At 41.4% G+C, this 12,515-nt stretch overlaps 1 long non-coding RNA gene across 1 annotated transcript in view; it reads right to left on the bottom strand.

Moving 5' to 3' along the window:
* Positions 1 to 210: 210 nt before the first annotated feature.
* The window catches only part of LOC306670646, a 667,486-nt gene continuing 655,181 nt past the window's right edge, over positions 211 to 12,515 (bottom strand). The window contains exon 6 of the long non-coding RNA XR_013766464.1: positions 211 to 6,725. This is a non-coding gene — a long non-coding RNA (uncharacterized lncRNA). The remainder of the gene's footprint in view (positions 6,726 to 12,515) is intronic.

Consider the following 12,515-nt stretch of genomic DNA (forward strand, 5'->3'; position numbering starts at 1 on the left):
GTCTGGTGAAGGGGTGCAAACCTGTAATCCCAGCGACTTGGGAAACCGAGGCAGGAAGATTTCAAGTTCAAGGCCAGCCTCAGTAACTTAGTGAGACTCTATACAAAAAAAAAAAAAATACAAAAGGCTGAGAATGTAGCTCAGTGATTAAGCACCCCTGGATTCAATCCCTGGTGCCTCAAATATATATATATATATATATATATATATATATATATATATATATATATATATATATATGTGTTCGTATTTTTCTTCCTAACGTTATCTTTATATTTTGCCTGTTCTTTCAGGTTCTGACTTTAGTAACTTTGAGACTCTTTAAAAACCACTATGATCATGGAAAACCACTATGACCACTGATTCTGACCCCAGGAGCATCTCCTTAGATAGATGAGAGGTTTCATTTGGCCTCTTGGCTTGGGTTCCCACTTTGATCTCAGTAATTCCTTCTCTTATTTCCAGGTAAAGATATCTGTGTTGGTAAGAATGCATCTTTTTCATTCTTCATTTTCAGAAGGAAGTTTTCTAGACACTACTTGCCTCTTGCTTCATTCCTTATACTTTCTCATGGAGATGAGTCATTTTGTTGGTAAGGCAGCAACTGGTCCGTATTTCTCAGATAGCTAGAACTGATTAGTCAAAACTCCTAAGTGCAGAAGTTTAGATGCCTCTTTCTCTTTCCTTTTCTTTAAGGACTAGTAGAAGTTAGTGACCTCAAAAAGTGTTGCACCTTTGCTGATCCAAATTTTCCTTGGGAGGGCTTTTCCAAAGATTAGAGAGAAGGGAAGGATGTCAATGAGTCCATTTTGCCTGTAGCACTAAGCCACACTCTTCAACCAGCATTTATAAAATATTTGGTTTCCTTGATATGAATTCTTTTGTTTTATTATCCAATGAGCTCATAACTAGGGTGGGAACGATCCATGCTAGTTATGAACTCCTTCAAAGATCCCAACACTTAGTGGCACGCTTTTAATTGGAATATCATTCTCTAACTGGTTATCTTTCATACCTTCTAGCAATCTTTTGAAACCCTGATGAATCACATTTTACATGAAATTTTCTAGACCTCAGGATTCTTTCAAGGATAAAATCCTTTAGTATTTCCTAGAGTACATCATTCTTTTTGGAACTTAGTCATTTATTGTCTTATGTGCATATAAAATGCTCAACAGTGTAATTTCTTAACTCAATTTTGAGTTCTTTTAGAGCAAGCAAGGGCAATATCCTATATTTATGTTTTAACTCTCCACTAAACATGCTTAATAATATCCTCCAGGATAATGTGGTTGAGACTGGTCTACTGACAGGCTGTGATTTGACAGCCCAAGTTATAATTGATATGGGTTAGTAGTTGGATGGTGCCAGTAGGGGCTGTGGCCATGGCCAGAGAACACTGTGAATGTGTCCCTGAGGTGTTTATCAGTGAAAGTGTGGTTATACATAGGTAGTAGAGCTATTCTTATCTTGTGCTGTGTTTTCACCTTAGTAATATACTCCTCCTCTTTCTCTTATGAGAAATATGAGGAACTCATGGTTGGATAGTTAGGAAGACTAAGAGAAATGCAAAAAGACAGAGATAATGTTCCTGGCTGATTCCTCTGCAGAGTACTTAGATTCTCTGAATTAGTCAAAAGAATCTTTTTTTTTCTTTTTTTTTTTTTTTCTTTTTTTTTTTTAAATTAGCCACTACTACCACAGGAAAAAAATGAGGAGGAAGGGTCCTGAAAATGATGTCTGAGCAATGAAAGACAGCGAATATTTTAAAGATCACTGAATTTAATTTATTCAACCTAAATGCATAAAAGTACAGGTGGGGACATTATTTATGCAGGTATATGCAAATCACTTTATAAAATAGGCAAAGCCCTTCTGCTTTTTATAAGTTGCCAAGGTGGTTCCTGATATTTTAAAAGCTATGCACCTTTAATGTAATTTCCTAAGAGCTGGAATCCCTTGTAGGAATCACAGTCATTGTCAGAGCAAGTTTATTTTTTTCCCCTCTCCTCTGGGACATTTACAAGGCTCTCATAACCATCACAAAAAGACTGGTTTCCACAGAGATGTGACTGGAAAAATCCCCTGGAAATTGCTGAGGAGCAAGTCACAGTGTTCAAAGCAGAGAACATAGGCTTTGAAAACATGAACCCATCTGACCTCCTGAATTTAGTACAGTGAATTCCTGAGCTCTGAAACATGGGGCCCGGCTGTGCATGCCATATTGGTGCTATAAGACTGGCAGTAGGTTGGCTGTGGCATGGTCTATTTCAAACTCCTTCACAGTGCCCAGTGTTGCATGTTCCCAGATGACATTTGGTTGGCAGAAGCTGGGCCTCCAAAGCTGGCAGTCTGGAATGCAGCCCACTGTGTTTTGACAAACACATAATTGACCATCTGATCACCAGCCTACGTTCTGCACTCAGGTCACTGGGGGACCTGGGCTTTCAATAGGTCCCTACTCCTCATCTTGTTCATCTTCTCAAACCTTTCTCTAGAAAGCAATATAGAGAAGACTTAAACACACCCACACAGATCCTCCCATTTGCAAAAAAGAACATGGTATGTGAGACATAAGCTGTTGAAAATTTCCTTTAAATTGTCCTGGCAGCCCAAAGTGAACAAGAGAAAAGCACACTTATGGTGAACTCTAATTCAGAGAGAAGAAATGAATATACTGAATTGTTTCAACACCCGGCTGTGCATAAGTTGCAATTCAGTTCAATGGCTTGGAAATGCTGCTTAGAAAAAGGCAGCAATGGGAAAATGATAGGAAATTGGGACATTGATTGACTTTAGGGAGACGTTATTAAGAAATGATTTCATTTTCAAGCGAAACAAATGCAGGACACTGTCGATGTCATTTTCTTCTCTGCTCCTTTCCTTTTGCCCTGTGACTACTATGGGCAGGAGACACACACCCCTGGAGACCAGTAGACAACAGCTCAGGCTAGGGATAGTTTCAGATTGAGTTCTCCAGTGAAGCTCCCATAAGGATATGTTTTGGTCTGAAATTTGGCCCCATCCAACAGAGCAGCCTTTCTCCTAGAAGGCAAGGACTACGCAGTAGGCCGAAGTATGCTGGAGTTATGCAAATGTCAGTGCCTATTGTCAATATTGCTGTTATGGATTGGATATGAGATGTCTCCTGAAAAGCTCATGTTAGGCAATATTGGAACATTCAGAGGTGAAATGATTATGAGAACAGTAACCTCATCAGTGGATTAATTCGTTTGATGGATTAATAATTTGAATGAATTACTGCATTGTAACCGCAGGAAGGTTAGAGGAAGTAGGACACTTCATTTGAGGATTAATTTTGCCCTGACTCCCCTCTCTTTCTCTTTCTCTACTTACTGACTCCTACAAGCTGAGCAGCTTTCCTCTGCCACATCCTTCCACCACGATGTTCTGCCTTACCTCAGGTCCTGAGCCATGATATCGGCTGACCGTAGACTTACTCTCTAAAAACACGAGCCTAGATAAACTTTTCCTTTTCTAAGTTGTTCTTGTCAGATATTTTGGTCACAATGACAAAAAGCTGACTAACCCAACTCCCAAAGAGACTCTCCTCTTCACTTGACCCCCACTGCCCAGTTCAGGCCTTTGTTTTTCACCTCTGACCTGGTTTCCCTATTCTCAATCAGTCATCTTTATCACTGGAGGGTTCTTTCTAAAACATGGACTTGGTTAAATTCTTTAAAGTCTCCCTTACTCTGCAGGAGCAAGTCCAGACTCCTCTGCATGACATACAACCCATCTGTGATCTGCCTCCTGCTTGCTTCCCATCCTTGTCTCTCATGTTCCTTTCAGTCACCATGCTTTAGCCACACCAAACTATTTAGCCTTCTGGATGTGGCTGCCTGATGCCTCTTGACTGTATAAATGTTCTTGCTTTTTTCTTGATTATGAGCCTTTTCTCTTTCCCCTTTTCTTTATCCACTTTGTAGACTGCTCTCTACTCTTTTAACTTCAAGCCAGCTTGGGTGCCTCTTCAAATACAGTTGAACATTCTTTTCTCATTCTTCTCTATACATTTGGTTCCTACATTCCAGTGCCCCTCATGAGACAACCTTTATTTACTTGTGTCCCCTATCAGACTGTGAGATTCTTAAGAAAAGGGAGCATTTTGTATTTATCTTGGAGTTCTCAGAACCAAGCCTAGTAAATGTTTGTTGACTGAAGACTAAATAAAGAGCTGTGCATGATAATTAATCAAAACTAAGCCAAGCAGTAGTATTAGCTTTTATAAGCATGGTAGGAGACTATTAGCAATCCAATGAAGAAAGAAGATCCCAGCAGTATGGCACTTTCTGGTGGTTATCACAGGGCCTGGTGATTGGCTGGGGTGAGAGTAAGAGGGAGGAAGGAGTGCTGTGATGGAGGAATGTCTTTTTAACAGAGAATGTCACTAAGGCAGTAAACCATCACCCTTTTAAACATTTAATTTTCAGTACTGAAAGATATTGACCTGAGAATGTATTTGAGTCTGATTGTAAAGAGACCCAACTTTCAAACTGGGTCTCCCAAATAGGGCAAGTGTGTGCCACCTGCTCCAAGGCACCGTGACCGGTTATGGAAGGATCCTTTTTGTTTCTGCTAAAGAGTAATGGAACGGAAAACTCTAGGGGGAAAGTCTGGCAGCTATTCAGTTCCTATTGAAATCTGGGTCAAATCCAGATTGGGGCACTGGATTAAACACAGTGCCAAGGAGAGAAGGTCAAATAGGCTGGGTTCTGCACCTGTCCAGAGGAGGCCATTGAAGAGGCACTTGGAGTTAGTTGGACTGGGGAGATAATATTCTGATCTGTTCCCAAGGAACTTTTCCTTTCCTTTTGACAGGCCTCTAGGGCACCACTCCTGGAGACATGAGCTGTATCCATGGGGCCCTTGAGTACAGCAGGACTATCACAGGCCCTGTCACCCTGCTGGTACAAAGACAGCCTCAGGATTTGGAACAATCTAAGCAAGTAGGAAACCGAGCCCAGGGGTGTGACAAGGTTGTGGGCACATGAATGTACTATTAGCTAACTAGGAGTCTTTTCCCTTGCCTTATCTTTGGTTAAAAAAATAGGATCTCTCTAGAAGCTGCTTGATTGATGTTGATGTAGCATAGAATCAGTTTCACATTTTCCTAGGAGCCAGAGACAGTCTTTCAATTATGTTTTTTATCTCAAAGGTCTCCCCCTCGATTTCTAATAGATGACACAGGTTTCCTATACTGCTTATGTTTGAGGCTTGCCCTCAAGCATTGACGTCATAATAGCTGAGCCGTGCAGGCAGGAGTGCACGGTGCTGACTCATCCTGGTGATGTGGGATTAATGCCTTGTCTAACACAGAGCTATTATGTGAACTGTTTTTACACAAAAGAACTGTAACAAAAATGATTTGCCAGTCAGAGGACTAGAAATATGCAGTGCTAGGTAACTGAGGGGAAGGATGTGAAGATATAAAGTGGTAACCATGAGCAGGCACATTGACATCCTCCAAAGCATCAACAGACATACCCTATCAACACTGAGAACAGGGAATAACCAGACTTGTCAGGGGCAGAAAGGACCCACCCCTGTTGTATAAATGCATTACACATAGCACCAGTCTTTGCAGAGTTTAATCAATCTCCTTTCTCTGTCAAATAAAATCTCACATTTGACTTTAGCCTTAGCCTTCTTGGGAGGATTTTGTCCCCTCCTAAATATATTTGCCACTAGCTTCTAGGAATGTAGTGGAAGGCACCCACAAGCAAAAGAGCCCCAGAAATCCCCTTTCTGTGTGTGATTACAACACAATAAATACTCTGGGTCAGTGAAGTAAGATATAATGTTGCAAATAAGGAACACTGTGCACCAGAGAGTGAGAAGCTGTCAGAAGGATAATGATTATTTATCACATTAGGTGACCTTCACTCCCTGCCAGATTTCTTGGGTGGTGTCTTTTGTAGTGACTTGATTATTTGGTTTCACTGCCCCCAAACCTCTTGAGCAGCTCAAAGTAATATTTATCTAAATCCAATTCAGTGCAGCCTGGTTTGATCTTTAATAAATGTTCTCTTTTTTTGTTTAAAATCAAGGTCCCCCCACCCCACCAACTTCCCATCTTTTCTAAAAAGAATGCCACCATCTATAATCCTCCTGGAACGTGTGAATTCTGGATTTCTTTTTCTTCCCCCCTAGACTTGGTAATTTTGAAAAAAAAAAAAAATTACCCTATTTACTTTTCAGTCTTGTACTTCTTAGTGAAAGGATATTATAAATTTTGTCAATAAATGAAAGCTGTGATCTAGAAGTTAAAATTAAAAACTGTTGAACCTAGGGATGGGTGAATAACTGAAGAATAAACAATTGCCATTGATTGACAGTGTAGCAAAAACCCAACTGTTGCTGAAGGCTGGCTGAAGAACATAAGCTACAGTTTAGAAGAGCAGAGCGTTTTGCAAATAGCAGCTGTGGCCACGTAAAGGGTAGTCTTTACATAAGTATCATGGCTGGGACCATGGACTTTTCAACTTTCTCATGAATGGCACTTTACCACTACCACCAACAGCATCACCTCCAAACATGAAAGAAGCTACTACATACTAAAGAAGCACCAGAACCCCTAACAAAGACAACTAGAAAATATGCTAACGAAGTCCAAAATTTCCCAAATCTGACACTTTTTTTGAAAGGTAAAGAGACCATTTTTACTTACCAAAGGAGAAGGCAACAGATTGATGGTCAAGGAACTGAAAATCAAAGAAAAAACAAGGAATTAAATGCAAATCTAATGACACAATGAGGAGAAAGAAAGTGTATCTAAGTATAGATGGGATTGGTGTGTCCCAAAGGAAGCCATTTTGTCACCTGTATCCTGAAATAAAGGAGATCCAACCTCACAGAAAATTTCCAAAGGCATGACTGCCTGTTATGATGACCAACATAGTACTTCTCAGCATAAGGGATGCCAAGATCTTTCTTTGTAAATTTCATTCTGATTTGTACCACATAGAATTTTCTGAAGCTGTACTATTTTTCAATATAGTAGCCATAGCCTTATCTATTTTGATATAAATTATTTAAAATTTCATAAAAAACAAAACCTTAGTTATTAAGTTACACTAGCCACATTCCAAGTGCTTAATAGCCACATGTGCTGAGTACCTTCCTTATTGAATAGCACAAGCATAGAACATGCCATCATTATAGAATATTCTATTGGGCAGCACTGATAGGATCAGTGAAGAGTTTACAACATAGTGTGTCATGAATTTTAGCTAATTTTTGCAGACATGAGTTAAATCCTGATGACTTTTGCCTCTTTAAGTGTAAATGTAATGTCCTTCTGCCTGAATAACCCTTTGGACAAATACCACATTTCATATATTACTGAATTTCAGTGACATGGAAAAGTCAACCAAATCAGTCTCGATGCCTTGGCTTCCCTTTCTGATACTGTCTCCTCTACTCTGTCACACCAGTCTAAGAATGTCTCTTTGATGGTGGAAAATACTATGACAAAATGATTGACAAAGTGATTTCAAACTAAAGCATCTCCCCCACCCAGTATATCTCTAAAGATGAAAAGTTCAGTTTTGGGGAGAGTTGACCTTAATAGGTCCATATTCTATGTTTAAAATGTAATAATTCTCCTTTACAATTTTTTCAAACACATGCTAAATAAACTATTATAGGACTGGTCTTTCTATCATTATTTTGATAGATGCTCTTATAGAAGGACAAAAGTAAAGTAACAGAACACCCACAAGAAATTGATAAACTAAAAAAGGTTGCTGATAAAACAAAGGCAAAGCCCCCTGACAGGCCCAACTAGAACATCTGAAGGACTTAATGTATGCTTAGTGAATTCTTGTCTCTCTGACAGGATGATTTTAACTACTTCACAGAAGGCCTCAAGAAATATGCAAATACATTTTATTAAAGGAGATCAAGTAGAAGGACCTGATGGAATATACTTTATACTTTTTACTTTAGCAGAACATCCACAATTATTGAGAACTCACATTCCAGAAACTTTTCTGGACATATGCATCACTGCAGACATTTTTCCAAAGAAATGGTTCCCCATGTGTGGCCAGTGTGAAATGACTATCTACATGTAGGTGCAAAAGGTGGTGGTCCCCTCCTGGGACAAGAAGGGTTAAGAAGAAAATCTGTAGCCTGGATCGTAATGCATGGTAATGCAAGAGAGGTTGGGGGTCTCCCATGCTTTCAAATTGTTCCACAAAATTGATGAGTTTAATGAAAAATTTAAGCAAGATAATTAGATTATGTATGATTTATTGAAAGTATGTACAAATTTGAAATACAAAATAAAAACTGACTCATCTTCTCAAAGATTTTAAAGCTCTTAAGTGTTGCTACATTCTTGTCTTCCCTACAAGTCAAATTCTAGACTACTGCCCCTTGTGCATCTTTTTTCACCTTTGCCTGTCCCTCCTTCCCTCTCTATCTTCTTTTCTTTCTTTCTTTCTGCTGTGCCCTCCCCTTCCTTCCACACACCAACACATACTCTTTGAGCCTGCTTTCTTTCCCAACCTTTGGGGAAAAGGAGAAAATATTATTAATGATTTTCTATAAACTGTACCCAATTATACTTTTCTATTGCATGTTATAACCCCAATTATTCCTCAATAATACATAGTGTGCTTCTTAAACTACACCTAGTGCTTCTGTTCTTATATCTAAGCAGGTAACTTTCCTACTTAAATTTAAAGGAGCATTTATTCACAAAATTAGTCAAAATCAAATTTTTTGATGTGATCAAAGAGATCAATGGAAATTTTACCCAGATTGACTAATACATCCAGGGTCTGGAATGATATACTATCTATCCTGATGTCAAATGACACATAGACTGTCAAAGAAAGGAATCCAAGACAAAAAGAAAAATCACGGAGTTTTCAAGATGGCGGCCTAGAGGGTGGCTGCATTTCATGTTGCTCCAGGACTCAGGATTCAAAAGAGGAGGTATTGAGACACTTGGGACCAACTCAAAGCAGCCGGGTGACTCTCACCCATTGGGAAGGCATCCCGGATGGGACGGTGGTCCCGGAACGCAGGGAACTTTGTGAAGTAGAGCTGCCGGCGAGACACCCCTCCCCCCGCTGGAGCAGTGAACACGGACAACAGGGAGCGCCGTAAAGGAGGCCGCTCGGCACAGCGCTGGGACTCGGAGCAACCACTGGGGCTCCGGCGGCTGCCCAGGGGAGGAGTGGCGAGGAGAGCCCAGGGGAGGTGTGGACTCAGAACACCGGGGCCTGCCCAGAGGAGGAGGAGGAGGAACGTGGCCACTTGGATTCGGAGTGACTGCACCAGAGCTACAGGCGGTTGCCAGAGGAGAAGCTGCGCGGCGAGCTGTTTGGACTCTAAGTGACCACTTCTGAACACCGGGGCCTGCCCTGAGGACGAGGAGGAGGAAGAGGAGCGCGGCCGCTTGGATTCGGGGTGATTACACCAGAGCTACAGGCGGTTGCCAGAGGAGGGGCTGCGTGGCGAGCTGTTTCAACTCAGACCACTTCTGAACCCCGGGGCCTGCCTGGAGGAGGAGGAGGAGGAGGAGGAGCGCGGTGGGTCGTTTGGACTTGCAGTGACTGCATTAGCGCTCCAGGCGGCTGCTCAGAGGAGAAGGCGAGTGGTGAGTTGTTTGGACTTAAAGTGACAGCGCCTGAACACAGGGGGGCTGCCTGGAGGATAAGCGTGGTGGGTCGATTGGTCTTGAGTGGCCGCACCAGAGCTCCGGGCGGTTGCCCAGAGGACCCGTGCAGCGGGTCACGTGGATTCAGAGCCACTCAGAGCGACCGCTCCTGAACACCCGGGGGGTTATCTGGAGAAGGAGGAGGAACGGGGAGGGTCACATCGACTTGGAGTGAGTGATTGCCCAGGGCTACGGGTGGTTGGTGGGAGGAGGAGGCACGAAGTGAGTTCCTTGGACTCCTAGTGACCACACCAGAATACTGGGCAGCTGTCTGGAGGAAGAGGCCTGTGGCGGGTCTCTGGGACTCAGAGCGATTGTTCGGGGCCCCAGGTGGCTGCTCAGAGGAGGGGCCGCATAGCCAGGCGATTAGGTGCAGAGCAGGGTCCCAGGATCTAGGAGGCTTCTGGGTGGAAGAGCCATACAGAGACAGGCTTCGGGTGGAGCGAAGGTTCCAGGTCTGCGGGCAGATTCTCTGAGGAGGGGCAGCCTAAGGAGATTCATCTGCGAAGGGTGAGGCTCCCAGGCCCAGGAGGTAGGGCCGGGCCCCTGGGAACTTTGCAGAGGAAGGCAGCCCAGCCCAGGCGGTAGCTGTAAATTGAGGGGAACCTCTAGGAGGGAACTGACCAGCGAGACCTCCCCACCGGGTGAGTCTTCCCTGCCGGGTGAGGTTTCCCCACAAGGACGGTAAAACCAGAGACTCAGGCCCAAACAGGCCTTGCCTCAGCCTGCAGCCTAGGTCCCCTTTGGATGACCATTGGTCAACAAGTGGAGGCACCTCTGCCCACTAGCAGGGATTACACCCCACCTGAAGGCCATCACTCCTAGAGAGGCAGCTTCCTTAGGGAGCATCGCATTATCAACTTCCTCCAAGACTTCAGCCTACTGAAGGCTAAGGGGGGATATATATAGAAATCTTCAGGGACATTGTAAGTCAATAGAGGAAATCTGCAATATCTCAGCGGTCCACTGATACCTGAACAATATGAGAAAACAAGGAAAGAAAATGCTGCAAACAAATCTAGATGTTACATCAATAAAACCCAATGACAGCATGGCAGAAGAAATGACAGAAAAGGAGTTCAGAATGTACATAATTAAAATGATCAGAGAAGCAAACGATGAGATGAAAGAGCAAATGCAGGCATTGAATGATTGCACCAATCGACAGTTAAAAGAGCAAATACAGGAAGCAAAAGATCATTTCAATAAAGAGTTAGAGATATTGAAAAAAAAAACAAACAGAAATCCTTGACATGAAGGAAACAATAAACCAAATTAAGAACTCCATAGAAAGCATATCCAATAGGATAGAACACCTGGAAGACAGAACCTCAGACATTGAAGACAAAATATTTAACCTTGAAAACAAAGTTGAACAAACAGAGAAGATGGTAAGAAATCATGAACAGAATCTCCAAGAACTATGGGATATCATGAAAAGGCCAAATTTAAGAATTATCGGGATTGAGGAAGGTCTAGAGAAACAAGTCAAAGGAATGAACAACCTATTCAATGAAATAATATCAGAAAATTTCCCAAATCTGAAGAATGAAATGGAAAATCAAGTTCAAGAGGCTTATAGGACTCCAAATACACAAAATTACAACAGACCCACACCAAGGCACATTATAATGAAAATACCTAACATACAAAATAAAGACAGAATTTTAAAGGCTGTGAGAGAAAAGAACCAAATTACATTCAGGGGGAAACCAATATGGATATCAGCAGATTTTTCAATCCAGACCCTAAAAGCTAGAAGGGCCTGGAACAACATTTTTCAAGCCCTGAAAGAAAATGGATGCCAACCAAGAATCTTATACCCAGCAAAACTTACCTTCAAATTTGACGATGAAATAAAATCCTTCCATGAAAAACAAAAGCTAAAAGAATTTACAAAAAGAAAGCCAGCATTACAGAACATTCTCAGCAAAATATTCCATGAGGAAGAAATGAAAAACAAAGAAGCAAATCAGCAAAGGGAGGAATTATCCTAAAGGAATTGTCAAATAAAGGAGGAAACAAGTTGTGTCAAACAAATAAATAAAGAAAATTTTAAAAATGAACCAAATGACCGGGAAACCAAATCATTTCTCTATAATAACCCTGAATGTTAATGGCCTGAATTCATCAATCAAAAGACATAGACTGGCAGACTGGATTAAAAAGAAAGATCCAACAATATGTTGCCTGCAAGAGAGTCACCTCATAGAAAAAGATACCCATAGAGTAAAGGTGAAAGGATGGGGAAAAACATACCATGCACATGGACACAGCAAAAAAGCTGGAGTATCCATCCTCATTTCCGATAATGTGGACTTCAAGCCAAAGTTAGTCAGAAGGGATAAAGAAGGACATTTCATACTTCTTAAGGGAAGCATAAATCAGCAAGATATAACAATCATAAACATCTATGCCCCAAACAGTGGCTCATCCATGTATGTCAAACAAATCCTTCTCAATTTCAGAAACCAAATAGACCATAACACAATAATACTAGGTGATTTTAACACGCCTCTCTCACCACTGGACAGATCTTCCAGACAAAAATTGAACAAAGAATCCATGGATCTCAATAACACAATCAATAATTTAGACTTAACAGACATTTATAGAATATACCATCCAACCAAGAGCGAATACACTTTCTTCTCAGCAGCACATGGATCCTTCTCTAAAATAGACCATATATTATGCCACAAAGCTAATGTTAGCAAATACAAGAAGATAGAGACACTACCATGTATTCTATCAGATCATAATGGATTGAAGTTAGAAATAAATGAAAGAGTAAAACACAGAAACTATTCCAACATCTGGA

Source organism: Sciurus vulgaris, assembly GCF_902686455.1.
Source record: "Sciurus vulgaris genome assembly, chromosome: 10".
In the NCBI taxonomy this organism is placed as follows: domain Eukaryota; kingdom Metazoa; phylum Chordata; class Mammalia; order Rodentia; family Sciuridae; genus Sciurus; species Sciurus vulgaris.